Consider the following 27,668-nt stretch of genomic DNA (forward strand, 5'->3'; position numbering starts at 1 on the left):
TCATTTCAATGTTGGAATACTGAACTTAATTGAAACATATTTGAACACAGATATTATTAAACTGACAGAAACACTGACATCAGTAAAGAGGAACAGACTAATGAGTGCTTACTGCTCTCCGATGGTCACAGATGTAAATGCAAGCATGGAGCTATATTTTAAAAAAGCAGATGTCTTCACATATAATTATCATCATGTAGCTCTGTAACTGTTAGCTAGGCAATTTCACATTTGTGTCTTTTTGTGGAATCAGTGTGTTTGAACAACACAAATTCTGCCTTTTCTAATTTTGAAAGACTGAACATGATATAAACAAAATAAATCTGATCTGTTCCTCTACAAATCTGGACAAATCTCAGATTCTGAAGTTCTCAGCGCTTACATTTTGTTCTCTCTACACTTCTGCTGACAACTGATATGTGATGTGTTTGTACACAAACCATCTGTCCTCTCTGTCCAAAATGTGAACATTGGCATCCTCGAAAGAGTGTCCTTTATCCTTAAGATGCAGATGGACTGCTGAGTCTTGTCCTGTGGAGGTGGCTCTTCTATGTTGTGCCATGCGCTTGTGAAGTGGCTGTTTGGTCTCTCCAATGTAGAGGTCTGGGCATTCCTCGCTGCACTGTACAGTATACACCACATTGTTAAGTCTGTGTTTTGGCGTTTTGTCTTTCGGGTGAACCAGTTTTTGTCTGAGCGTGTTGCTGGGTCTGAAATACACCGGGATGTCATGCTTGGAGAAAACTCTCCTGAGTTTTTCTGATACACCGGCTACATAGGGGATGACAATGTTGTTGCGTCTGTCCTTCTTATCCTCCCTCGCTGGTGTCTGATCTTCTTTTCTGTGCCTCTTTGCTGACAGAGGCTCCTTTGACTACGATGACCTGGATGACTGAGAACCTTCACAGACACTTGTGGTCAAATAATGTGTTGTGCAGCACGCAGGACAGACAGCGCACAATGTGCTTTGAAGTAGCAGCCAAGAAAGGTGTAATTTAAGTCTACGAACAATGAACACCCGTGTGCACACCTGTGTGGATCAGCGCGCTTGTATTCAAATGGTTTCCACATGTAATGTCTGCAAGAGGATGTAGCGAGCCATAGCCCCGTCCCCCAGGGCATGAAACAGGCATGGAGGAGATCCAGGCCCCAGAGTGCGAGAGCCCAAGGAGGACCACCGGAGGGGCATCTGTGCCACCCTCATGGGAAGGGCTGAGGATCCCCAGACGAGGCGTCACCCAGTAGCCACCGAGCAGAAGCTAGAGGGGGCTGCACCGGCGTGCCCAACGGCTCCGCCGGCAGCCAGCTGTGCCAGAGTGAACCGAGCCGCAGGCCCAGAGGCCGGAGGCCCGAGGGCCCCCCGCACCCCGGAGGAGGCCTGACCGAGCAACAGGCGCCAGGCCCCACCAGGTAGCCACCGGGAGTGAGCCGGTACATACCTGAGCGCCCAGCCCCGGACACCAAGAACCACCAATGCACCGACCCCTGAGGGCATCAGTCACCAGCAGGGAGTGTGGTGAGGGGAGATAGGCCTTGGAGGGCCTGGGAGTTCCCAGAGAGGTGGAGTCTAAGACCCGACCTGACATATAGACACAGACAAACAGGCGCACACAGACACAAACATGAGTTCCCACCCTCATGCACACATATACAAACACTCAGCACTCACCGAACGTAAGGACTGACATAAATGGACATGTACACACAATCACACTCCCCAAACATACTCTATACCCCGGGTCCAGGTACCCTCGCCCCCAGAGGGGGAAACAGAACCCAGACCCAAGAGATGTTACCCTTCCCCCCGGGGTGGAGGCAAGCAGACCGTCCCAGGCTCCGCAGCAGCAGGGAGGCCAATCGGACAGCCAACATCTCCTCCCAGCCCCCCCGCCCCAATGGCTAGCAGAGAACGGGGGTGTGTGAAGACCCCATACCTCCCTCCTCCTGCTCATGTGTAGTGTTGCTGCGTGTTTGTCTAAAGTGCATTTAAAACAAAGGAGAGCATGGTGCTGCTGCCAGAGAGCAGCAGGTGTTAGCATGGCCCCTCCCGGGCAGTGTTGGTCAAGTTACTTGAAAAAAGTAATCAGTAACTAATTACTGATTACTCCCCCAAAAAAGTAATCCCGTTACTTTACTGATTACTTATTTTCAAAAGTAATTAATTACTTAGTTACTTTTAAAAACACGATTTACAACCTGAAGAGGTGATAAAGCGATAGATCTTTCAGCCCAATTCTACTTTTTCTACATAATCCATCATACAAAATGTAATCAAATGGAAAAGTCTCTTTTTTTAATTTGTTTTATCAGTTTTAATCTTTTAACTTTATGCATCAAGCAAAATATTTAATTATATGCAACATTCTCTGACTTGAATAAATTAGTTTAACATTTAAACCTACTTCCTACACATTCCAGCACATAAAATAAAATATTTTTTGTGTTTACACTCACTCTTTCAAACAGATGCAAGTAAAACACAGCAGAAAATAAATAAAGTCAAAGACTCAGCGGTCCTTTTGCTCTATTTTCACCTGTAAAGCAGGAGCAGGGTAGGCGGAGGTTTACCCTGGTGCAGGTGTGCTGCGGTCAGTTGAAGAATCCGCGTGAGTTTCTCTGTGAATTTCCCATTACGTCGTTGCGCACTCAGTGCTTGCTCGGAAGTTTAGGGGTTTTTTTTCGCTGTAAAAAGAAGTTTTCTTCCCACGCACAACGGACACTAATGTTTTTGTCACTTTTTATGGAATCAAACTCAAAGTAAGGTCAGTACTTCCACGCTTTAAACGCTGCACGCTCATACTCTCTCCCGCACTCGATATATGATCCACTGTAGCTCTGCACACAGCTGTTGTCACTAACGGCGCACTCGCTTACATCACTGTCATGAGACATTCTCGAAAAAAAAAAAAAAAAAAAAATCACAGTTTTAGTAACGCAGTGTTCCTACGGGAAAGTAACGGTAATCTAATTACAGATTTTGCAATAGTAATCCCTTACTTTACTCGTTACTTGAAAAAAGTAATCAGATTACAGTAACGCGTTACAAGTAACAAGTCCAGGTCCCAGCTAAACACTGAGCAGGAGTTGAGAGCTGCAGGATCCTGCTTCAAAGCTGCTTTGAAAAGCTGTGCACTGCAAAACGTGCTCGTCGGAGCCATTAATGCTGACTTTGTTATTTTGATCAAAGAAAGAAATCAGCACAAACTGTTTGATTCGTTTTTGTTTTGTAGGTTAAAGTGTTTCATATATTGTGCTCCTGAGTTAATGTTGCTGATCAGTTTGAATTCATTTTGATTGTTTATGGAGTTTATTTCATTTTATTTTTCAGTATCAAACGGTTCAAATGTTTATAGTTTTAGTAAGGATGTAATTTATTTTTTATTGAAGGTAAATTGTTGCACTTTACTTTGTTTCCATCTAAAAGTGTTACATTGTTTCTCTTCCAAACTAAAAAGTGTTTCTGCTGCAGCTTCCTTTCACTCTTTATCATTTTCCAGTCAGTGAAAGTCTTGTGTCCTCCTAAAATCCACCGTGCTCACAGTGAACACTCGTATGCTGTTGTGCTGTCACAGACTGTTATCAGCCGTGTAGCCGCTCATACCTCATTTATTCTTCTTGTTCTACCGTCAGACCCAGGTGTACAGTTTTGGTTGAAGTTCTTATGTTTGATTTCATAACAGCTCTTCAGACTTCCTCTCTTTATAACTTTATAAGTATTTTTGACAAAGCCATCTTCTTTTACTCATCCACTCAGCAAGCGCAAGCGCCCAAGATAGTAACCTATCAACTCACATACCCACATAGCTTGTTCTTCTTTGTCGTTTTATTGGCAGTTGGTGGTGCATTACCGCCAACAGCTTGCTGGGAGAGTGGACCAGCATGATGCTAACCTGCATAGCTGCGTGTCGCGCCAGTTCAAAAGTCAGCCACGGCAGCCGGCAGGAAGAAACTATCCAACTACGCGGTAAATGAGAAACTGCTTTGTGATCCGGACAAAATCCTCTTGGGGTCTGGATTTGGACCGGAGTCCAGGGGCCCGTTCTTCGTACGTCGCTTACTACATCCAAGATCAAATGACACATCCAAGACCAAACCATCGCGCTAACCGTGAGCTCGCTAATCCGGTTCCCCGAACACACCTGTTGTTGACGATTAGTACAGCTGGACGCAGTAATGTGACATCACTGGGTGTCGTAAAAGGGGCTACACATCGATAGTAGAAACATTGATCGGCAACCCGCTGATTGGTCGGCGAAAATGTCGAAGGGGCGCGCTCGGTATTTTCTTGAGTGAGGGATTTCAGGAGTTTCAGAGTTTAATTAAAACGCAAGGGAACACTGCAAAGGCTGCAAAAGCAAGGAGAGAGGGCTGGCAGAAAGTTGCTGACAAATTAAACTCGTAAGTAATTTAATAATAACAATAATAATGGAGTGGATTTATATAGCGCTTTTCAAGGCACCCAACGCGCATGACAATACCACTATTCAGTCACTTTATTATTTATCCATAGATTTATTATATTACACTATATTATCCAATATTATAATATGTTATATTATATCCCCTTACACATTAGAGCCACAACAGGACCCACTAGAACATGGGAACAAGTAAAAGTGAAATATAAGAATATTCCACAGAATGGTAATATTTATCTCTTATATTGCTTTTCGTCTCTTGGAAAGAGACCCTGAAATAATCTGTTTGTTTGTTCATAACAGCAACCAAGAAAAGGGCAGAGCAAAAAAAAAAAAAAAAAAAAAAAAAAAAAAAAAGACAGGTGGTGGTCCTGCACCCCCTCGTCAACAAGTTGGTTAAGTAAATAATATCCTCACGGGAATATCGATATCTCTCAATGAGCACACTGTCGCGCTGAGCTAAAGGATCCTGTCTGTCCTGCAATATACGCTGGATTCTGTAAACTCTCCTTATCAATCTTGCACCTTCCCGCAATAGGTGGCTCGCGTATACGGACAGGACATGGCTGCGACAGGCTTCCCAAATCCACCTTCGCTTTTATTGCCGTGGTCTCTCATCTTGATTACACGAAGTAATTTACAATTACTACTCTGAAATATGAATTACATCTGTAATAATCACATACATGTAATAGAATGTTAATAGTACATTTCCCTTTTTTAGGAAATTACCTGTATGTATCTGTGTGACATCAATAAAAGGATCAAGCGCTGCATTATCTTTAGTTACATTGATGTTATTTATTTATGGTGAAACAGTGGCGGAATGTCGCTGTTGCTTTCGTATAAATGAAGCGGACATACCTGCGTGGCCGCGATCTAATCCTGTTTACATAAAGTAAACCTGCTCCCGAGCAGGTTTACGCTTACGGCTCTGTTGCTATGACAGCAAGTCCCGGATGAGCTTCGGGGAACCGAACGATCCAAGATCACGCGAAATCGTCAATCAAATCCAGCTAACTTACTTAGCGAGGTACGAAGAACAGGCCCCAGGAGTTGGGGACCCCTGTTATAGTACCATATCACCCTATTAGAGCACTTTGCTCTCACACTGCAGGCCTACTTGTTGTTCCTAGAGTATTTAACCCTTGGATGCACAACCTACCAATACCTACACTCTTCCACGAGTGGGGTCAAAAATGACCCCAAATAGAAACAATGCATTTTGCTATAAACTCTGTTATTCTTCAAAATCTTTAAAACGAAGAGTTGTAATATTTTCATATTTGAGGTATTTCTCATAAAACATGATTGTGACATGAGGCCCTTTGCATTTTTATTTATTTTTTCATTAATTTTCAGTTCTGAGTCAATGCCTCCAATGGGCTCTTCATCCCATCCGTCCGGGATCATTTGTAGGGCCACAGGGATCCTAGCTGGCCTCATAGCAGCCGTGTTACTTTAGATAACAAAAGCGGAGCACAGCAAACACCGGAGCCCAAGAAAACAGCCCAAACACAGGGCAGTTCAGGGGGCCGACTATGTGGACGGCAACGGCGGCGGCGAAGGAGACGACGGAGCAGTTCAGGGGGCCGGCCGCGCGGAAGGCAGCGGCGGTTCTTAAGTGTCAGGCGTACTGGCCGAGGCTCGGTGGGCACAGGACCAGGCAAGGCAGGACCAGACGGGGATGAAGGCTCGGAGGAGGCTGGACCAGACAAGGCTGACGAAGCCGAAGCAGAAGCTGGACCAGGCGACGCTGAAGCTGATGACGCTGGTGGAGCAACGGGCCCCTCGGACCCTCCAGCGGAGACGAGGAGGCTGAACGGGCCCCTCGGACCCTCCAGCGGAGACGAGGAGGTGCTGGCTGGGCTCACTGGAACCCCCAGCGGACGAGGTAGATGGCGGCACGGGAGCCGCGGAGTGCTGGATGAGCTCATCCGAGCTTCCAGCAGGAGCTGATGTAGAGCCAGAGAGAATTGGGACCCCGGGCTCAATGTTAAGCTGGCTAGAAAACTGCACTGCTACGGGGAACTGGGCCAAAGGTTCAGGTGCGACCTGAGCTGCTGGACACACGGGGACCTGAGCTGCTGGACACACGGGGACCTGAGCTGCTGGACACACGGGGACCTGAGCTGCTGGACACACGGGGACCTGAGCTGCTGGACACACGGGGACCTGAGCTGCTAATGGTGGAGAAGTAAATGACTGCACAGGGGACTGAACTGATGTCTGTAGTAACGGTGGTGGTGAGAGTGGAGTAGGTGGTGGAGTTAATGACTTCACAGGGGAATGAACTAGAGGTAGTGACGGTTGTGGTGCTGGTGGTTGAGTGGATGACTGTGCTAAGGGAGGCTGCACTGGGGACACTGGAGACTGCACTGGGGAAAGCTGAGCTGCAGGAGACTGAACTGGAGACTGCAGTGACTGTTGTGGTGGAGGTGTAACGGGTGGAGGAGCAGCTGAATTGGCTGCGGGTTGGATGGCTAATGGCTCAGCTACAGAGTGTCTTAATGGCAGGGCTATAGGTTGAATGACTGACTGAGTAGCAGCCTGAATGGCTGAGTGTAGTGATGGTTGTGGCGGAAGAGAAACAGATGGTAGTGTGGAAGATGGAGCTTAAGGGTGACTGAGCAGCAGACCGAACTGATGACTGAAGCGATGGTAGAGGTGAAAATGGAGCTTGTGGTGGAGTTAATGGCTGTGCTAGCAGGGACACAGGAGACGCAGCTTGTAGCTGGGCAGCTAAGAGAGCTTCAGGAGGCTGGGCAGCTGATAAACTGTTCACATTACCATCCGTAGCACAAAACACAACCCCTGAATGATTAGTCCCACGGTTCGACACAGAAAAAGAGTGCTTACTCACCACAGCCGGCGATGTACAAGTCCGAACGTCCGGCTGTGGGGTGGCGCGCTGGCGGCGTGATCGTCGTTTCTTCCTCGCAGACGGCTCCGGCCGGTGTGGCTGACGTGGCTGCTGCAGGGTGGCTGTTGTCTGTTGCTGCTGGGCCAAGTCTGATTTTTTCCGAGCTCGCGCCGCCTCAAATTGGCCAATAAGTCCACACATCCTCTGACCTGGTGGAGATGGGAATTTCCTCCGAGGATTGCTTCGATAGCATTTATTCCCACAATCTTTGCCCATGTATTTGAAGTGTGGGTTATCCACTCGACTAGGCGTTGGACACGTATCAGATCGCTCTCCCCGGGTAAGTCTGCTGGGTCCATGTTGTGGTCACGTCGTACTGTCATGAAACGCTGTGTGGCAGGCAGGGATTGGACCCAAACGCAAACTCACGGGGACAGAAGTTGAACTCAAAAGCACAGCTTTATTGCTGGAAAACAGAACACAAGCAATACAAAACTAAACTGGGAAATGCTAATTATAACACATACCAGAAGACACGGGGAGAATCACACACAGCATGAGGGACGACACGACACTGACTCAGAGAAACACAGGGTTTAAATACACTGGGGAGTAACGAGGGGAATGAGACACAGAAGGAGGGCACAGCTGGGAGAAATCAGGACTGACGAGACAAGCAAAGCAGGACACATTCACATAAGACACGGACCTTCAAAGTAAAACAGGAAGGATCACACCGAGACGCAAACTTGACACAGTGGAGACAGCAACTAAGAAACACAGAGACATAAACCATAAGGCAGAGGACTCTAAGAACCGAGAGACACAGAGGGGAACTCAAACATGCAAACACAGACTACACAGAACAGAGGGGACACAGAGCAACATGAAGGGCAAGGGATCGAAACTAGAAACCATAGAATAACTGCTTGGAGTCATTTTTAACCCCACTTGTGGAAGAGTGGGGTAGTGATACAAAAACTGCAATTTTTTAATTAATGAAAAAATAAATAAAAATGCAAATGGCCTCATGTTACAAACATATTTTATGAGGAATACCTGGAATATGAATATATTACAACTTTGCATTTTAAAGATTTTGGAGAAAAACAACCCCTGGGGTCATTTTTGACCCCACGTGCAGAGCCTTCAGTTTTCAGGCCCCTCTTCTGTGGAACCAGCTTCCAGTTTGGATTCGGGAGACAGACACTATCTCTACTTTCAAGATTAGGCTTCAAACTTTCCTTTTTGCTAAAGCATATAGTTAGGGCTGGACCAGGTGACCCTGGATCCTCCCTTAGTTACACTCAAAAAAATCTGTTGTTGTGGGCGTAGTTGTCTGCTGCTGAAAACTCCAGTGATTTTCCTGCAGTTTGACATCTAATGTGATCTTGTGAACTTCGTGAGTCCAGGTAACTAACCACTCTTACTAGATTGTATCCTGCCATCTCAACAAGAACAAGAATTAAGTGTCTGAATTTCATGCAGATGCTCCAGGATTTAATTATGTTCACGACAGAAACATGAAATTATTTAGTTCAAATCACAAGTTTGAATCTTGTACATGTAACAACCACCCAATAGGTGTAGGCTGCTGGGGGACTCCCATGAGGCACTGGGTGTTTCTTCTTCACTCACTGTGTGTTAATACACCTCTACGTGTTTAATCATGAGTTACTATTCATATCTGGCTCTTCCACAGCACGTCTTTGATGTCTTCTTTCTCTCAGACGAACTGGTCACATGGCTGCCCCTCCCTGAGCCTTGGCACATCCTGTGGCTGCAGAATAAGCAGCAGCTCTAATCAAACATGATCAATCCTCAAGTGTCAGTGAGAATAAAAGAAAAGGAAAAGGAAGTCATTTGTCATGAGAAGTGGGGCTCAGGAGGTGGAGCAGGTCACCTGACAATAGAAAGGTCGGTGGTTTGATCCCTGCTGCTCCAGTCTGCATGCCAAAGCATCTTTACTGGTCGTGTTACTATGGTAACCCAGAGGAGTTTACTATGATAAGTATTAATTAATTCATTAAATGAGACAATCAGTCAAAAGTCAATCATTCATTTTTAATCAGCAGTGTTTTTGGAATCATCACATAAATTTAAAACAAAACCAAAAACGCTGAACAAGTTTGTAAAGTTTTTTCTAAGCCAGTCGTCACAAACGTCTGTAAGTTTGAAGGTTTTCAGCTGACAGACGTTCAGGTAGTTTCATCGCTCTGGTTTGGAGGATTCAATGTTTATTAATCCTCCCTTCAGACGACTGAAGGCTGCCACGTGTACGGTAACAGCACAGACACGTGACAGACTAGACTTTCATGTGACAGCGTTTAATCTGTAAAAGGTGACGTTGACATATTTTGGAGGCGTGTTGGTCACCAAACTGAACGTGTTCACTCACTGGAGTCTGTGTGGTTGTTGTTGTTGTTATTCACCGTCTTCTCTCTGACTGTGATGATGGTCCCATTTCCTTTAGACACAGTTAAAGGTGGAATCTCCACAGTCACTTTACAGATGTATGTTCCTGAATCCTCTGATGTTTGAAATGTTCAAAGATGAGTCTTTGCCTCCTTTTTCAGAGACTTGGAGATTGATTTGCGTTGGTCTCTCTCTTAATTATTGTTTGATTTTTCAGCCAGGCCACTCTGAATCTTTCAGACGTTCTTGTCCAGCAGCAGGTGATGCTTACGGTCTCTCCCTCCATGACAGAAACATCTGGACTCTGGGTCACAACAAACATGCCCGATGAAACAGCTGCAAGAGACACAAAACTGTGAGTCAGTACAAGAGACGAGTCTCCAAAAGTTGGTTCTGTTCATCTGGACGTAGCGTTTTGTGGGAGAAACGTTTTGTCATCATCAGGTGACGTCTTCAGTCTCAGCTGACTGCAGGTTTCAATCTTATAAACAGGACATTTGCATAATGACTGAAACCAGCCCACTGGGGCTGAGGTCAGTTCCTTAATCTTAATTATGCAAATTCTCATGACCATTGATCAACAACCACTGATCCATGTCCATGAGTCCCATTCACAGAGAGCTGGGGAATGGCTGCAATCACAGCATGTAAGATGGTGACAGATGTACCCTTAGGCCCCTCCTCCATTCAGAGATGGTCTTTCCCTTTTCACGTGAATGGCCTCCTTGACTCCGCCCTCAAACCAGCGTTCATCCCTGTCCTGGATGTTACATCCTCATCCTTGAAAGAGTGTCCGCTGGCCTGTAGGTGTAAACAGACTGCAGAGTCCTGGCCTGACGAGGTGGCTCTTCTGGCAATCCTCCTGCACTTAACAGCGTACACTATGTTACTCTGTTTGTGTCGGGGGACCCGATCCTTGGGGTGGACCAGTTTTTGGTGCAGCGTGTTTAGGTGTTTAAAAGCCACAGAGACCCGGTGTTTAGAGAAAATGCGTCTCAACCAGGGGCGATTCTAAGATCAGAGCTTTGGGGGTGCTGAGCACCCAGAGAGCTGCCCAGCCAGGCAAGATAAACTTTACTCGTCACGATGAGACGTCTTCCCTGTCTCTGTCAGTCCCTGCATCCCTACATGCCTCCAGTTGTCCCAAGTTCTCTCTGACTGTCTCCTTGGTGCATTTAAACCCCTGTTCCTTCCTGTCCTCGTTGTCTTTGTCTCCATTATCCGTCATCCTAATTTTACCCTCTCTGTGCAAGTCTGCAAATTTCTGTATTAAATCATAAGATTCTTAAATTCATCAAGTCTCAAAACATGACATCACTGTTTTGTACATTTTAACACAATTTAATAAACATGCTTCAGCCAGTACCTTTTGATTAGCCTTGTCTTGGCTCTGCAGATTGTTTCTTTTATTTTAACGTCACCTCACCTTCAGGTTGGCAAATCTATCAGTGTTTGGTGATCAACTCTCTCAAGCAGTTTAACAGTTTCTGTTGTAACTGTCACTGCTCCCTGTCTGTTTCCTTACCTGATTCTTCCTGACCTTGTTCTTTCCCATCTTTCCTCTCACCCTCTTTGAACTGATAATCACACGCAGATGTCACACAGTGGAAATTTGTGTTTTTATGTTTTATCAGTCTGTGTATTGGTACATAGTGTTGATTTTATTTGCATGATTTTATTGTGATATTTATATTGCATGTTTGTTTATTGATATGGTGGCATGGTTTTATCCTTATATTTATATTATGTGTGTTAATGTTGTACCATGTCCCTTTAATCCACTGTGGACTAAACAGACAATTGTAGGCACCTGTGAGGTGGGGGCGTTCCCCAAGGTGGCCTATCAGCCGCCAGGTTGACCTGTTAAAGGGGATAGTGAGCGCAGAGACAAAAAGAGGAGTGACGCACGAAAGGTGAGCAGGAGAAAAAGGAATGCGTGCAAGCCCACACGTGTGTGGAAGGAACTGCTGCCTGACTGTGCCGCGAGTCGTTCGGCGATCCAGTCCCAACGCAGGAACAGCAACAGTGGGTGGCAATGGCTGCAATGCACAACAGGGCAGGGATGCCCTTCTGCCTGCATCTGACGGTGAGACGAGGGAGTCCGTGTTCAGGTGTGGAGTGGGGCGGGACTGTGCGGCGACGCGCTGTCAGGAGGAGACAGGTCTGCGATAGGAGCCTCCTCCCTGGTCTGCTGCTGACGAGTCTTACCATACTGGAAGAGAAGTTCCTCTCCTGTCTCTTTCATATAAGGACTATTGAAATCACTAATAAAAAAGTCCTCCCTCAGTGTACTTTCAACCAAAAGGCAAATAACCAAACACATGAACATCAAATAAAAGACATAAATACTGAAACACTGATCCAACATTATCCTTTATTGACGGATCATTTGTTCTTTCATTTTTACCTGAATGTTGCTGCTTTTTTTGAAAAAATGTCCCTATATCCTTTATGAACCTGACTGACACACACACACACGCATGCACACACACACACACACACACACACACACACAACAGGAGTCATAAGGTTAATGGGAATCCAGTCAGTTAGCTGGTAAGTACCTTGGGTTTAATATCGGCACATATGACAAAGTGAGCAGCTTCTCTCATTCCTTCCTTTTCTAACAGGACAGTGGTAACAACAGCAGCTACGGACAAACATCGTCAGAAAACACGTTTTTAACCCAGCAGGTTACCTGGTGTAATGTTTTTCAGGTAAACAGAAACATGGTCTGACTCCTACCAACTATATAAAGAGTAACTGAAGGTTAAATGCAGCTAACATGTCCTGTTTTAAGCCAGGCACTTCCACCTCCGCTCTGCTGCGTCTCAGCCACCATCTCTCTGGCAAAAAGGGCACCAGAGCCAGAGCAGGGAAGAGGCGAGCTGGAACAAACCATTCTGGGAGGGGGGTTATCTATACTTCTGTTGTTAAAAGATTACATCTCAACCAAGTACTGTATACTTTCTATATTTTTTGTAGTGTATCACACAAACACCAAATATTGTCAAAAAAGTAAGAAATCTTTGGGGGTGCTTTGATCCATTTTGGGAAGCACCCCCCAAAACGGGCTAAAAACGCCCCTGAATATAGTTCTTTACACATTTGCCTACCAAGTGGAAGCTCAGCAGCTGAATCTCAGGAGGAGACAAAACATCTCTTTTGGGTTGTGTCAGAAATGGCATCAGGCCTAAAAATGTGTCCAATCACACATGAACAGTCACCCACTGTGGTGCCCTGTGAGTAACAGCTGAACGCAGCCAGTAAGCAGTTAAAGCAGTTCTTTTGTTAAATCCCTCGAATTAAAACTCTGATTCTGCACTTCAACACATCCTGATTGTTTTACTTTGGACAGAGACACAGCTACAGCAGAGTTCATTGTCCAAATACTTATGGGAAAAACACTTATAGTATATCACACAACACAGTACGTGAACATGTACTGAAGCTCCCCTTCCTGCAACCCTAAGTTGGACATGTGGTTACGAAACTAGATGGGCGGTAAAATAAAATGTGACGTCCATACATGAGGACAACAGGGCGCTAAAGTCCGTACAAACTTTTGTTTCTTCATTTGCTTGCAAACGAATGGAAATCCTCACTTAAAGCCAAGAAGCTTATTACCTGTGCAGGCTTTAGTGCCTCAGAGCAAACAAGAGAGCTTTGATCACAATGATTTTTGTTTTCACATTTCATTCACTAGCGATTTTTTTAATGTCACCTGAGCTCAGTCAGCAGACTGAATATAACAGTAAAGCACTAGTGAGCTAATGAATTAGATATTGGTCACTCACATCAACTGAAAGAGTGTAAGACAAGTAAATGTGCTATAAAGGCCGGAGAAGAGTTAATAAAAAGGTCTTGAAATGAAAATATTTCATTATTTGCTGTTTCATAGATTTTTGGTTTTATTGCACTTTTGTCAGCCCTGCTGCTGTTTTTAAAAGTACTTTATTAATAAACTGGCATAAATGGTAACATTGAACACTTGCCAGTGTGAACAAAAGGTTCTTAACTTTAGCATCAAAGCTTCAGTTCACCTTTCTCATGGCAGTTCCTTCAGTATGCGTATTAATGCAAGAACAACTCGATTCCACACAGCTGACGCACCGAGAGTGTCTGCTGTGTGGTTAACTTTATAACCTTTGGTACGCAGTGGTGTCGCTCCACCTGTTAGCTAGTTTCCTTGGTGGAAACCTCTCTTTGTGCCAGAGAGGACCGAGCTTCAGGCCTCTGGGCCTGAAGCTCGGTCCTCTCTGGCACAGCTGGCTGCCGGCAGAGCCCGCGGGCACGCCACTGCAACCCCCTCTGGCCTCTGCTCCGTAGCTGCGGGGTGACCTCTCCTTTGGGGCTTTACTCAGCTCTTCCCAGGAGGGTGGCACGGTTCCCCCCCCTTTGGTGGTCCTCCTTGGGTCCTTGTACTCTGGGGTCTCTGGATATCTGGGGCCTGGATCTCCTCCATACCTGCTTCATGCCCTGGTGGACGGGGCTGTGGCTCCCCACACTCCCTAGCAGATCATTACATGGAGAAACCTTTGGAATACAAGCATGCTGATCCACACAGGTGTGCACACAGGTGTACACATGGGTATTCACAGACGCGGACTACACCTTTCTTGGCTGCTGCCTCAAAGCACATTGTGCGCTGTCTATCTTGCGTGCTGCACAATATCGTTTATTATTTAGTATCTACTGTTATCTACTGCTAGCTAGTTTATTGTGATGGTGCTGTTTTTTTTATTATGTTGCTCTTTGTTGTTTGCTTTCTCTTCTGTTTTTTTTTCTCCATACAGGTGACCCAGGTGTTTTGTTTGTGTTTTTTTTCTCTCTTCCCCCCCTTCTCACCGTCTCTTCTCCCCTTTGGTTTTCTTTCTTTCTCTCCCTCTCTTTCTTTCATTCTTTCCCCCTGTCCTATCCCACAGTCATGTCTGTCCCGTTTGTAGCAACCGAAAATAAAATAAATTCATAATTATAATAAAGGTCAATCACATGGACCAATATGGCAAGGCCATGATGATCCACTTGGTAAAATAAATCCGCTTGGCATCTTTCATGGCCTTAAGACAACAATTCTGATGGCTAAAGATCCAAACGGGACAAAAAAAAAGAAGAAAAAAAAAATATAGAAACTTATTGTCAGTCCTCGTGCATGCTGTGGAAATAAGTGTCTGTGTCATGAGGTGACATGTGAGCTTATCTTTGGTCAATAAAGCTGAATGACGAGTTTTCACTTTGCTTGTTACACTTGTTTAGTGACGTCTGGGTTTCTGTGGAGCCCGAATTTTGATGAGTTCTGGTGAAATCATCTGAGATCATCTGAGCATCGGTGAAGAGTCAGCAGAGAAAGTGTGGGACAGAAGTTTGCTTTGGACACATGGACTGAAATAAAAAACTAACAAACAGGATTTCCAATGGACAGTATGGAGAAGTGAAAGTACACAAAGGCTGTGCTGGAACACGTGTGTTACACTTTTTGACAGCTGAGAACAAAACACAATATTTTGCATCATCTCTGCAGTGTCTCTTCTTTCCTCTGCTGTTGTGGTTTTAGCTCCAAACTGTTTCAAATGGTTTGTCAGCAAGCTGACCTCTGACCTCTGCAGTACTAACTCCTGACCCGTACAAAGAGCGGGCGTTTCTGACCTTTGACCTGCAGCTGTATGTCTCTCAGTCTCAGTTCTTCTCTCCGTCACTGATGGAGCAGGTGTAGTTGCTGCTGACAGTCAGTCGTTTGTTTTCTCTGAGTGAGGCTGAAGTCTGAACTGTTCAGAGCATCAGGTCTCATCAACGTGCGCTGCTGTAACGCCGCTTTGTCCTCTGAGATCACCAGGTATGAAACCTGAGTGCTGACAGAGCAGCAGGACAGATGTTCCCCCTCATTCACCTCCACCACCACAGCCAAGGCATGCTGGGAAACTGAGGACACACAGACGGAGAACTTAAGTGTCTGCTGTGTGTTCATCTCAGAGTCCTCACAGGTGACACATTAGCTCCAGAACACCAAGCCAGGTGTTTGAAGCCTGACAGGGATTCTTCCCATCCAGAGGGAGGATTTAGCTGCACAACAATGAACATTAGTGTGTAGTTTAGAAACACAGACTGTGCCTGCACTGCATCTAGTGAAGAAAACTGTTACTGCGAGAGAACGAGGCTCCTTTAAAGCAGCTGATATTAAGGTTGAAAAATCAACAATAAGTTGATGTAATCAACGTTTCACAAAATGGTCAGCAGCTAAAATCTGGAGCCGTTCTTTGGTGGTAATTAACAATTTGTTCTTGTTAGCTAATTATGTAATTAAAGGTAGCAGCAGAAGCCTTGTGTTGAAAGCCCATTCACTCACACATTCACACAGTATGTGTGTGTCTGTGTTACACTGTGGACATCCCTTCTGTTGGAGCGCCATCTTGTGGCAGGTTTAAGAAATGTTATTCTTGTAAATCCAAACTGATGCACCTCCATAGCAGACTGTGGAGGCTTTCAGTGACATGAAGACTTGATTTATACTGTCATATTCTCCTGTTACACAAACCACAGCACGCTGAACATGGATGAACTGAAACTCCCAGCATCTGACTGAGGAAAACCACAAATCATTCTCACACTGACTCCTGCTTGATTTTAGATTTGCTTTAAAATCCTCACACTTTCATATGAAGCACTAAATGGGCTCCAGACTGTTTATCTCAGCTTCCTGTCAAACACACTGCTGCTCACACCGAGGCTCAGTTTACTCCTCCAGCCTGACTTAACCTGCTGTCTGTTAAAAACAGTCCCACACTCCTCTGTTTAATCCTTCTGATCAGACTCTTTGATTTTGTATTGTTTTTACCTGAAGTTGTGTTTTTGACATGGTTCTGTCTGTGAAATAAAGCTCACACACACACTGCTACAGTCCTTCATACACTTAGAAACGAAGCTGCTCCTTTCCTCAGTGCTGACACATAAAGAAGAGTTGGTTTTATATCCAACACGTCTCTGTTCCAGAAAACAGCTTCAGCAGCCTCTGAGTCTGAACTTGGAGTTGGTTATAAGCCACAGGCCTGTGTGCACAGCAATGAGGAAATATAATGCAGTAAGTGAAACATGGATGTGTGTAACAGATTATCCCAAAGGTTGATTCTGTTCATCTGGACGTTCTCAGTGAAACATTTCGTCTCTCGGTCAGGTGACTCCTTTAGTCTCAGCTGACTGCAGGTTTCCAAACCTTTGTCACTGGATCACTCACTTCATCTCCAACGTGTCCCTGACACAGACAGCTGGAGCCGTTACAGCAAAATCATTGATCATCGTTTTTATAACATTAGCTGGTGTTGGTGGGCAGGCTAGCAGTGCTAATTGTTAGCACTAGTTCTGCTCTCTCCCTTTGTCTCTGTTATTGTTGGTCTTTAGTGAACAATATAAAGTGTCTTCATGAGACTGTTGCCTAATGTTCAAATGTAGATAACACCACCTGCACCAACCTGTTACACAGCACAACCCTCTGGTGTAGCTTTGGCTGGAGCACATATTGGCAGCTCCAGTGACATCACCACTCCATGGTGACATCATCTCTACAGACTGTGGCTGTTACATATCCTCACCTGGTAATAATAAGACTGTCCTCAGCTGCACACAGCTCCAAGATGAACAAACTGAAGTAAATACAAATTAGAGTTACGATAGATTGAAATCTTGTAATCAGAGCTAATTCTTAGTGAAACTCTCACAACATCATATCATGATCCTGGGTTAGTGTCTTGGTCTCAGATCACAACATCAGCACAGGCTTGGCTTGGGTGAGGTATTGAGTGGTTCTTGTCCATGACAGCTGCAGGTACAGTGCCATCAGCCATGCTGCACCACATGTCTGCCCAGGAACATTAGTGTGGCTGAGTCTCATGTAAACATTGTGCTAAAGTGGTGGGAAAGTGGCTGCAAGCTGGCTGCACTGTGTCCAATACTCTCAGTATGATATCCACAAACCTCTGAGTGTCACAGAGTGGGCCTGTGCTCAGCTCACTGTGCCCCATTGAATTCTACTTGCATAGTTTTACAAGTAAAATTAAATATACAAGTTGCTCAATGATAAGTTATTGTAGTAACAACTAAGTCCATGGTCATTATTTGTTAATAGTAGCTTAAAGCTTCTGCACCAATCATGGAGCACCAGGTTTAGAGCATGTGGATCTACAAAAGTAAGTCCCAGTAAGATCGGCTGAGCCTTACATACTAGAAGAAACATGTCATTCCCAGCAGATGAAGCGACCTTTAAAGCAGGATCTCACTTTAAACCTAAAGAACTTGCTATGAGCATGCAGTGCATTCATGGTTATTATTCATACAATTGTGGGTAGCTAATAAAGTGCAACTATCACATTACATTTTATTATTAAATTGTTGTTAACAATCCCTTCACTTCTGCTTATCTAATTCATGGTTGCAGGATGGCTGACAGCTTCCATTAGGCAGGAGGTAATGTCCATTCTGGCCACAGTGCAACCCACAATGTGTAACTGACACTATTATATTGCATTATGTCACATTGTTACATCTTTTTAATAAATGATGACAGTCAGCTGAATTTGCTGCCCCCTTGGTGGAGGACATCAGGATCAGCAGCTGCTGCTCCATCACAAACACCACAGAAGAACAACACTGGATCAGATTATCTGGACGTGTTTGACAGGGACAGTGTTCATGTTCATGGACATAAGGACAAAAACAGACGATGGAAACCTGCCAGATTTGAGCTAAACTGCTCATTTCCATGTGTAGTCCCTGGGAGGTCACATGACTCTGTCCAACAAAGACACACAAGCTGTGTCCCAAAACGTCGGCTGCATCCTCCGGAGGCCGCATTTGAAGGCCGATGACGTCACAGCCAGGCGACGAAGGCTGTCCCGATTCCTCGACTCCTTCAAATGCGTCCTTCATTCCCCCGAATTTGAAGGATGGGTCGGGTGTGTCCTTCGTGTCCCACCATATCCCAGAATTCATAGCGCGGCCCAGCCAAATTTCAGCTGCCAACAATGGCGGCTGCTACTAAGTTTTAAAATTTATCGAGGGAGTACTACTTACTTACAATGAATTCCTTACACTATATAATTTTCCCGTCAGTGTTGTGGAATTCTCAATGGTGCTTGGTGCCATACCCTCAGGGACTTTAATGTTATATAAAAACACTGACAGCTCAATATCTGCCTCAGTCACTCTCCCTGATCCAGCTGAGTCAGCAGTGGGAAAAATCTGCTTTTCACAGGAACTTGGTAACAGCAATAAGAGAATACGTAGTTTATTCCAAGAAGATATCATGTCTCTCCCATATATAGAATATCTTACTGGAACCGACATGTTCCAGATATCACCTGGAAGACAGTCTGGATGATCCCATAAATATCTAATTGTGAACAAGGTGAAGGAAATCTCATATCATCAGATCATCCAGAAACTGTGGCACATCTCTTTTGGTTCCTCTACACAGAGATTCTGGAAGAATTTAGCAGTTTTGTTATTGTCTATAGTTTAAGGGAGTTTTCTTTACGATGGGAAAATGTTTTATTCTTTTTCTTTAAGTTCCCCAGGAAGAATGATAAATGTTTTTTTTATAAAAAATTTTGTTAATACTTTTAGCTATTTTATATCCATGAATGTAAGTTTATTAATAAAACACCATATTTCTGCCTTTTTATAAGGATATGAATTGTACATACAATCAATTTCAGACTCAACCAACAAAAAGCCTCTCAGAACAATATTTATATGTTGATTTTTTTCGCCTACTCATATCATAATTTTTTTAATCCTGGTTCTGTATGTTCATGTTCTGTTCTTTTGTAAACTTCATCTGTTTGTATGTTGTATACTCATTGAGTTTCAATAAAGTTCGATTTAAAAAAAGGTACGTTCTAAACGAAGCTTCAGACGTCACTGATCACGTGACTCTGGCCAAACGAATCAAGCCTCGACACGGTGCTTCTGAAGCAGCGCGTTGATCTTTCTGACCCACGCACCAGAGCGTCAGCTTCAAGCGGACCATCACTACTTCTCACATCTAAAGGTGTCAAGGTAACTTTGAACTGAGTTCAGTCAATCTGGAGTTTTTCCAAGTTTTCTGTTGCTCTCTGTGAGAGAAGAGCGTTAAAGGCGGGGCTCTCCAGAGTCCAGCAAAACAGGAAACCACAGCTGGGTGTGTGTAAGTGTGCAAACCAATAGAATGCGTCGTGGTGGGGGGGCATCACGGGCAAGAAAAAAATAAAATAATCGGTCGTACCCATGCTTCCCCGACGTCATGCCAGCGCATATTGGGAAATTCGTAGGCACCGATCGGTTTTCTATCAGCCATTTGCTGGGAGTAAGGGCGCCCTCCGTTTGCGAGGTGCGCCTGCTGCTGGCGGCACAGGGAGGAGAGGGCGGGGCGGCGGGGAGTCTCTGGCTGGCTGGAGCGGCATCTAATAACCAACTCGCAAAACAAAATAAAAACAACAAACAGATATTATGATACAGACTTATAATCTGCACCGATGTTTTTTCTAAATTCTATAAAGTGAGCGCGAGAGCCCTCGGTGCGCCTGCGCGCTGCTGAAGTCAAAATAAACTTTATTGTCATCTCCGCTACAGACAGTCCAGCATATAGAGAGACGAGACGACGAGGCTGCAGTTACAGCGGTGCAAGTAAACAAACAATAAATATAAGAAGAGTAAGAAAATAAATCTACACTTTAGGACTCGGGGTAAAGGATCAATAACAATTTAAATTTATAATTTACAGTTTGATGATTTAAAGTCTCACACAACCCGTCAAAAGGGGCGGGGCCGGCTGCTTCCAAGTAGAGCACATTTCATTTATAATGATGTAAATCCAAGCCCATCATGGATTCACGATCTGAATCCTGGGTTGTGTGAAATCCCAGAAATCAACCTTAGACAAAGTGAATCTGTGAACTAAGGTCTGTTAGGTTAATTGTGCTGATCCTCGGGTTGGGGGATTTGTGTTTGTACTGGAGCGCAAAATTCAAACCAATGGAAGATGGACAACAAAAGTTCAAAGCCATCAGGTGCTCAGGTTAGAAAGAAGAGAAAAGATGCAGGTAAGCAGACGTGTGATTGGATAATGGCTTCTCATCCTGAACCAATCAGACTAAACTCCAAACAATACATTATGTTACAGATTTTAATATTAATTAGTCATTGTTACTTGTTGATTTGTCCTTTTCTCATTGTGTGACGAATTATGACGACTGTTTGGTAGCTGTTATTGTCTCTCTCTCTCTCTTCATGTGTGTTTCTCTGGTGAAACAATAGTTTTGTGTTAATGTTAGGGCTGCACGATTTTGCATAAAATGAGAATCATGATTTTTTGGCTTAGAATTGAGATCATGATTCTCTCATAACAATAAATAAACATAAAAACAACAAATGTCTCACGTTTTGTTGTTGCCGCAAAATGTTGTAGTGCTTGAAATTCCGTCTCCATCGTTGCTCGACGCTGCGTGTACAGAGCAGGTAGTGCAACAATAGAAAAATAGTTGCGGGACGGCACTGTGTAGCATTTGTCTAGGGTGTTGATCGTTTTCCTAAATCCCTCGTTTTGCACAGTGTTGATGGAGCCATATCTTTGGTCAGGTGATAAGTGATAGCCTCCGTAATGTCTTTGTGCCTGCGGGAGTTCGACGTGTATAGGGAAGCGCTGTATAAGGTTCCCGTTATTGATGTTTGGGTGGTTGACCGGGACGGATTTTCTCCTGTCACTTTCTCGTCATCCCTGACGTGCTCTCCGTTGTTTTTTCCCTGCTAATTTTAGCATCACATGGCACAGCTTCTGTATCACGTGGTATAAGGCTCCGCCCTTGTCATTTGTTGAGCAGGAAGAGTGAGCGCTTGTTTTTATGCAGAGTACGTCCCGGATCAAAATGTGAAGTTTTACAAATCACCACTCCTGTTATTCATGATGATTTCAATAACATCACATAATAACATGTAACATCCTGTAAGCAGTGTCTGCCTGTGTCTTTTCTCTGCAAATGAACATTTTCAGCCAATATAGGTAATACATCAACATGGCTGCCGTGGCTAAGTTAGGAATATTTATAATGTCATTTCCAAAACTTGCATATGATCTGCAATTTGTAGCAGATCTGCTGACTGTCACAGAGCAGCTGGAGCAGTCTCAAATGCAGGTCAGTCCACTGCTGCCACCTGTGGCCAAGTGCCATAGCTACTGCTGGATGAACTCGTGACACATCTGCACCTGTTTCTATGAACACATTGAGCAGAGTCTGAGTGGCTGCACTTACACTGGTGCATTCAAACATGTTGAAAGATGCCAGCGATGTGGATTGTCAAGACTCAAACCAACCATTGAGCAAAGACAGCAGGGATCACTTGTTTCTGTTTGTTATACAGCCAGATTTACTCGTGACACACATGTGCAGCTGGCTTTATCACCTATTCTGAATTTGTTTCAAGCACAATACATTTGTTACACATGTTGGGATATTGTATTTGTTTTAAATGTTATATACCTGTGTGGTATGTGACTTGTGTTGCCATGACGCCAGGTCTCTCTTGGAAATGAGATTTTTAATCTCAATGAGATTTTTTTTTTTTTACCTGGATAAATAAAGGACTAATTCGTAACTTTCAGTGTTTTCCGGTCTTCCAAAAGAAGAAAAAGCTTCAACTACATGACATGCAGTTGTGTATTTGTTTTCACCTTATCATACACTTGAAGTTTTACAAATCACCACTTCTTTAGTGAATATCATTTCAGTCTCAGACAATCTCGTTTCTCTTACAGAGGTTGAATGCACCTTCTGCGGATGGCGGTACCACACAGTGTGCGTGGACTTCCCCTGCACAGAAGGCAACTACAAATGCTGTGAATGCTAAATAAACAGAAACAAATGATCCCTGTTGTCTTTGCTTGATGATTGGTTTGAGTCTTGACAATCCACATTGCTGGCGTTGCATCTTTCAATGCCAGCAATGGCAGGTATCAGTGCTCAAACCTTTTGTGTTTGTTTCCAACAAGTTGCCCACCTCGGGAAACAAAAATGTGTTCTTTTACTTGTCAGATGAACATATGAGACACTTTGACTCTTCAGTGCAGTGTGGAGCCTAACAAAGATCTGTTTTGTGTCCCAGCTGATCAGCAGGAGGAGGAGAGTCTGACGGAGCAGCAGAGGAACATTTTCAGCTACTTGGACTCAGCTCAGCCACTACAGAGGAAACAATGAGCTCAACACAGAAGGTGACAGACAGAGCAGGACCATATGACCACAGATATTTATCACCATATACATTTGAACATTTGCCATAACGATGTAGCTGACGATAGAATTGACACCAGACAAAATACTTTACAGCTGCACAACTTTATTAAAAACCCATCAATGTATTTTCACTGAAACAAGCAGCTGTTGTTTATGTGCATTAAAGTTATATAAAAATGTAACAGTGCAAATGCAAATTCCTCGCTGACAGTTTAACCAAAAGGCGTTTCCAGTGGAAACTGGCCGACACATCCTGAGCATAACCATGTATAATATCCACTAAACTTCAGAAGAGGTTATACAGTCGTGGCCAAAAGGTTTGAGAATTGCATAAATATTGGAACCTGGAGAAGTTGCTGCTTAAGTTTTTATAATAGCATTTTGCCTGCACTCCAGAATGTTATGAGGAGTGATCAGATGAACTGCATCGTCCTTCTTTGCCATGAAAACTAACTTAATCCCCAAAAAGCCTTACCACTGCATTTCATTGCTGTCATCAAAGGACCTGCTGAGACCATTTCAGTGATCGTCTTCTTAACTCAGGTGAGAATGTTGGCGAGCACGAGGCTGGAGATCATCATGGCTGTATCCCGATTCAGGTTCTGCAGCTTTAAAGTCCTCAAGGGCCGCGTACTCAAAGACCGCTAAGGCCGAAGTGCGAGGCTCGTAGGCTCGTGAAATGGGACGTCTAGCCTCCATCGCGCTGCCCAGGTTGCCTTGCAACCATGATGCTAACAGCTGGAAACGTTTCATACAGCTTTGTTTGACAGAAATGAAGGAGAACATATTTAGTTCATTTGTTTCTACATGAGCTCTGTGTGATTTGATGAGTATCTGAGGCTGAGACCACAGGACTGTGAAACATGATTGTTGGGCTTCATTTCTGTGCTGAACAGTCGTTTAAGATTAGCTGTAAATAACAATTAGCTGATGTTGTTCATGAGACTAAAGTCATCTCACTGTGGTAATGTAAATATAATATGGACAATATTATAGTTATCATATTAATCACTTCACTCACAGATACATCTATATACACTCACAGTGTGTATATAGATGTATCATATATAAGAGACAAATATTGTTCCTTCAGTATGGCATTATTACATTTGGCTCAATGCTTACATATATGTGTAAAAAGCAAACGTACGAGCTGTGATAACTGTGTCTGATAGAATGAAGAGTAGACTGATATATGAAATATTCCTTTATTGGGTGAGAAAATCAGACCATGTCATAACTGCTTTAAGTCACACAGAATAGATATCAGAGCCTTAAACAGGCTGACTTCTGCTAAATGGGTCAAACTGGGCAGAAAGTCTACAAACACATAACATCCTTATAGAATATGATGTAACACTATAGATCAACTTAGCTCAGAATATATAAAGCATATAAACAATCACAGCAATATGATGTAACAAACACAGCAGCTACTGATCCAAAATACTCAAAGCTTCATAGAACTGAAACCAACATTTATTTTAGCTCCATTCTGCTGCTGATACAGACTTTAGATTTCTGAATATTAAACCTGTTGCTGCCTTTCATAGTGTGTAACTTGAAGGCCCTGAGTACTTTCTCCCACACTGAAAACACTGGGATGATCACATTATTTGAACATTACCTAATAAGACTGATTCAGCACAGACAGTTATGTTAAACTTTCCTAGCAGTCCTTCACAAACATGGAACAGTCTGTCTATTCTCTCCATCTGTCTGCTCTTCCTCCTCCTCTTCCTCACACACTGCTGAGTTTGTCCTGGTGGATCATCAGGGGTGCAAAGCCTCACAGATGATGTGCAGCAGTGGGTCCCTCAGTCTGTCCTCACTCTGGACACTTGCAGTCGTCACACATGGAAATCAAATGTGTGATAAGCTGCAGGATTCAAACACAAGTGTAACTTATAAACACATGTTCATACTTTTATTCCACAATCAGAGAGAAAGAAACAGAGAGAGAGTGCAGGACAGACAGACAGGTGACAGTCTCAGGTGTACACACTGCTACACAACAGCACCAGAGAAGCAGGATTTAGTGTTTGTGTTATTACGAGTGTGAACAAGAAGAGTTCCAGATGGTGCAGTGGACACGTGTGACTGCTGTGATTAAAGCATCTTTCTTTCAGCTTAACGAGTGAACCGTCAGCTCGTTCAAACACACGTTAAAGTGCGTTTGGCTCGACACCAGCGAACAGAGGCAGCAATATAACACAGCTAACATTAACAGTGCAGTGGATCCTGCTTGTGCCGTGATGTTCAGGACTGCAAACCGAGCAGCATCACTGACTTTCAGCTTGTTGTGTTTGTGGATATATGACTGACTTTAATTATCCACAAAATCATCACATTCTCTGTAAGATTAAGGTCGACTATTGAACGGCGTATAAAGTAAAGGGTTTAAAACCAAGTTAACGCTGAAAGTACAAACATCACTAATGTCACATAACTCTGCCGACAAGGCATAGCTATGGCTATGAAATGCTCTTTGTGTATCACTTCTTCATTATGAAAGATGCCATTAATGCACTAGTAATGTCTCATCTGGAGTATTGTTCAATCATTTGGTCAGCAGCTAATAAGACAGATTTTAACAGACTTCAGTTAGTCCAGAATAAGGCGTCCAGATTAGTGTGAAGATGTTCATACTATACTAATATTGATCAAATGCATAATAACCTTTCTTGGCTTCCTGTACAGGCTAAAATATTCTATGGCTTACTTGTAGTTCTAAAGAAAGCAATTCTGTTAAACACACCACATTTAATCTGCTCAGCTGCAGTATCCAGATGAAATACATCATCATATTACACAGTTTTCAACAAACTGCAATTTAGTAAATGCTCGAGTTAAAAGTAACGTTTTGTAAAACTGTTACATTTAGAGCAACTTTTAAGTGGAATAAGTTGCCTTAAAAAATTAGAGAATTATTCAAAACTTCAATGAAGACTTAAAAGCCGATTTACAGAGCTTTTAGTTGTAAATATTGTAAGACACGATTTGTTTTTGAAATTTGTGTAATGTGCCTCAATGTTATTGATATTATTATTATTATTATTGATTGCTTATATTTTAACAATTGTGAAACCTCACTGTGGATGTAAGAGTGAAATTATGTGGATATCTTGAATCCACTTTATTGTGTAATATTTTATGTGAGTATTTGACGGAAGACGAGCAACATCTGTTGTGGAAGCTAACGGGGTTCCTTTAGAATAAACAAACATAGGATTTATTATCACTGAATAATTCTGTATAAATCTATACAAATTATAGAAATATGTAATAGGAAACAACAAAATAATCTAAATTATAAAATAGTGTGTGTGTGTGTGTGTGTGTGTGTGTGTGTGTGTGTGTGTGTGTGTGTGTGTGTGTGTGTGCATGATTTTAGTGTTTGAACAGTCATGAATTATCTTTAACAGCAGGTTGGATGTAATGTGTTAGAACTACCAGCAGGTGGGGATAAGAGACCTTTAAGGTGTTTGGTGCCACGCTCCACCTTCAGGTTTAAAACTAGTGTTAATGGAGTTTGAAGGTTGAGTTTGTTCCACGACTGCATTTCACTCACTGCCTCTGTTTGTATCTCTGTCACTGCAGGACCAACATGGAGCCAGAAGTCAGCGCTCTCAGGAAGCCGACAAACCTCACAGAAGAAAGGGAGAGAAAAAACACACCTGTGACGAGTGTGGGAAGGGTTTTACTGTGAGGGCTAAACTAAAACGGCATCAGGTCATCCACACTGGAGAGAGACCGTTCAGCTGTGATTTGTGTGGAAAGTCTTTTTCCTGGAAGGGTCACCTAAAAAGACACCAACTCATCCACAGTGGAGTTAAAGCGTACAGCTGTGATCAGTGTGGCAGAGCTTTTACTCAAAGTAGCAACTTACAGAAGCATCTAGTTACCCACTCTGGAATTAAGCCATACAGCTGTGATCAGTGTGGCAGAGCTTTTACTCAAAGTAGCCACTTACAGAGTCATCTAGTTACCCACTCTGGAATTAAGCCATACAGCTGTGATCAGTGTGGCAGAGCTTTTACTCACAGTAGCAGCTTACAGAGTCATCTAGTTACCCACTCTGGAATTAAGCCATACAGCTGTGATCAGTGTGGGAAGGGTTTTACTGTGAGGGCTAAACTAAAACGGCATCAGGTCATCCACACTGGAGAGAGACCGTTCAGCTGTGATTTGTGTGGAAAGTCTTTTTCCTTGAAGGATTCCCTAAAACAACACCAACTCATCCACAGTGGAGTTAAAGCGTACAGCTGTGATCAGTGTGGCAGAGCTTTTAGTCACAGTAGCCACTTACAGAGGCATCTAGTTACCCACTCTGGAATTAAGCCATACAGCTGTGACGAGTGTGGGAAGGGTTTTACTGTGAGGGCTAAACTAAAACAGCATCAAGTCATCCACTCTGGAGAGAGACTGTTCAGCTGTGACTTGTGTGGAAAGTCTTTTTCCTTCAAGGGTTCCCTAAAAACACACCAACTCATCCACAGTGGAGTTAAAGCGTACAGCTGTGATCAGTGTGGCAGAGCTTTTACTCAAAGTAGCCACTTACAGAAGCATCTAGTTACCCACTCTGGAATTAAGCCATACAGCTGTGACGAGTGTGGGAAGGGTTTTACTGTGAGGGCTTCACTAAAACAGCATCAGGTCATCCACACTGGAGAGAGACCGTTCAGCTGTGACTTGTGTGGCAAGGGTTTTACTCTGAAA

The 27,668-nt window shown here is 43.7% G+C and overlaps 1 long non-coding RNA gene across 4 annotated transcripts; it reads left to right on the top strand.

Moving 5' to 3' along the window:
* The first annotated feature begins 19,575 nt into the window (after positions 1 to 19,575).
* On the top strand, positions 19,576 to 26,710 carry LOC309702646. 4 transcript variants are annotated; one of them, XR_014275671.1, is made up of 5 exons: positions 19,576 to 19,743; positions 21,479 to 21,570; positions 22,475 to 22,540; positions 22,822 to 22,927; positions 26,550 to 26,710. It is a non-coding gene; the product is annotated as an uncharacterized lncRNA (long non-coding RNA). The 4 variants fall into 4 exon arrangements; XR_014275673.1 differs by lacking the exon at positions 19,576 to 19,743 and having other exon boundaries at positions 21,151 to 21,570; positions 22,475 to 22,555; XR_014275674.1 differs by lacking the exon at positions 19,576 to 19,743 and having other exon boundaries at positions 21,151 to 21,570.
* The last annotated feature ends 958 nt before the right edge of the window (positions 26,711 to 27,668 follow it).

The sequence above is a fragment of the Aulonocara stuartgranti genome (assembly GCF_965226115.1).
Source record: "Aulonocara stuartgranti genome assembly, chromosome: 3".
NCBI lineage: Eukaryota > Metazoa > Chordata > Actinopteri > Cichliformes > Cichlidae > Aulonocara > Aulonocara stuartgranti.